The sequence below is a fragment of the Bison bison genome, unplaced genomic scaffold (genome assembly GCF_000754665.1).
Source record: "Bison bison bison isolate TAMUID 2011002044 unplaced genomic scaffold, Bison_UMD1.0 scf7180017846227, whole genome shotgun sequence".
Taxonomy (NCBI): Eukaryota; Metazoa; Chordata; class Mammalia; order Artiodactyla; family Bovidae; genus Bison; species Bison bison.
Window position 1 is genome coordinate 14,658 of NW_011476800.1, and position 2,674 is coordinate 17,331.

A 2,674-nucleotide genomic window follows, 5' to 3' on the forward strand; every position below is an offset into this window, starting at 1 on the left:
ACACTATTCGATGAATTACTATTGAATAGCATTTGCATTGAACATGTATTTGTTCCCTTAAAATGAAATTGATTATGACATAAATTATAAATTGAATCTCATTCAAGATAGCACCATTAATACAATGGGAGAATGCCAAATATCAGGAAATTCAGCATAACCACTGGCCATTCAAAGGTAGTAAACTGCCAAGAACTGCCAAAGAATGGATATAAAGTTAGTAATGGGAGGGGCAGCTCTGCTGGCCAGAAGCCCAGGTTTAAGGAGCAATCCTGTTTTGAGCATCCTACTCCAAGAAGAGTTCTCATTTTCCCTACAGATGACACAACAAAGTTGGGGCAACACAAAAACACTGGTAAAGGAAGAAGGTTTGAAATTATTGAGCCATATATCATGCCCTTTGCTAGCTTTACATATACTTTCCCAGTCAATATACCCAAAAATGAAAATAAGTGGAAAATAATTATTTCTGTTTTACTAAAAAGGACACTGAGATCAGAGCTAGTACAGAGCTAGTAAATGTCAGAGTCAAGATGTAAACTTAGGGGACTTCCCTGGTTAAGTGGAAGTGGTTAAGAATCCACTTTTCAATGCAGGGAATATGGGTTTGATCCCTGGTTCAGGAATTAAGATCCCACATGCAGTGAGGCAACAAAGCCTGAGTGCTGCAACAAAGACCCAGCACAGTCAAAAAAATTTTTTAATAAAATAATATAAACTTAGAACTCAGGTCTGTACAACTTCCTTCCAAGAGTTGCCACAGGAATTGATACAGAAGAAATAAACAGAAAAAAAGTAGTCAAGAAACTCTAACATTGAATCTGGGAATAGACATGGCAAGGCTGCCATACTAAAGTGGTATGAAGGAGGTATAGAACCTGAAGCTCATGCCCAAAATATAATATAAGAGTAATAATAATAATAAACATAGCTAACATTTACTGAACACTTTGTATGTGACAGGCATTGTTCAAAGCATTTTATATGTTTAATTAATTAAATCCTCACCACACTCTATGAGATAGATATTATTGTCTCCATTTTATAGTTGAGTAAATGGAGATAGAGAGGTTAAATGCTTTATCTAGGGTAGTAAATGGCTGAGCTAGAAGGGAATACTGAAATTCAAGATATGGTTCAAGGAAACTCTCAAAAAGACAATTCAAACTATACAATTGTAAATTATACTGATGTAGCAGAAAGAAATAGAAGTGAATACCTAAATAAACCAGAAAGCTGTCCAGGGTGATGGATAACATGAGAAAAATAGACTCCTTTAAGTTCTGTTTTGTTTCTGTCTTCTGTGTCAAAGAGAATTATTTTCAGGCTGAAAAGTGTAAAAAACAACCATTGCTAAGAAATAACTAAAGACTAAGATGGTTGAAAAGATTATAAAATGCACACACACAGGCAAAAACTCAGTGTTCTAGTGTTTCTAAATGGCTTTCAATCTCCTGGGATGTATGAAATAAATCCAAGAATGTATAAAATTGGTCAAGCTATATTCACTGTCTTTGAGGAATCACAGAGAAGAGATGAAACCACGGATGAGTGCTAGAGATGCATTCCTTTTGATTTTTCCTATTGTTTTTTTAAGATGAGAAGATAGATTCCAGAATTAAATATAGGCATATTGCCTTCATTCTTGTCTTAAAATTCATTCTCTGCATACAGCAGCTAGACTCTTTGAGTAACGTAAATCAGACCATGAAACACTGCTGCTTCATACAATGCTCCCTGTACTTAGAACACAGTCTACACTCTACCATTGCTCTTATCATGTGGCCTCCCTCCTAAACTCCATTACTCATTATTGCTCCATTGTTCACTATGCTTCAACCACTTTGATCTTCTGTCCTTGAACACACCAAGATTGTTCTTGCCCCAGGGCCTTTGCATTGCTGTTATTCTTTTTTCTTTTCTTTTTTTTTTTTTTAAGATTTTTGATATTTTTATTGAACTTTTTACAATATTGCTACAGTTTTTTATGTTTTGGTTTTTGTCCACGATGTATATGTGATTTTAGCTCCCTGACCAAGGATTGAACCCACACCCTCTGCATCAGAAGGAGAAGTCTTAATCACTGGACTACCAGGGCAGTACCCTGCTGTTATCTTTGCCTAGAGGAGTCTCCCCTTACATAAATCCTTGTCAACTAAACTAAATCCTTGTCAACCAGATCTCAGCTAAAATACCATCCTCTAATAGATGGTTTCCCTAATTTATCTAGTAATACTTATCTAGTATTACTGTCCTGCCCTACTCTAGTCACTTTCTATTCCATTTCTTGATTTTACTCTCCTCAGAGTATTCACCATTACCTGAAATTCTCTTACTTGTGTGTTTGCTTGTTGCCTGAACCCTCACTAGTACATAATCTCCATGGGAGCCAAGATCTTGTCGGTCTTGCTCTCCGTTTTAGCCCCAGTGCTTAGAATAGTTTCTAACACAGAGCAGGAGCTAAGCAACTACTTGTTGAATGAATAATTGACTACTTGAGTCATGGGAAAGATTCTAGAGCAGATTATTAAAATAATTGTTCATGAACAACTAAAAAGGTAAGTGATTATTGGCTTATACTAATTTCATTTTATTCTCTGACATGGCCAATAACCTTGAAAATCAGAGATGTATGGTATGCAGAGTATACATATACAAAGGCATTTAACAAGTT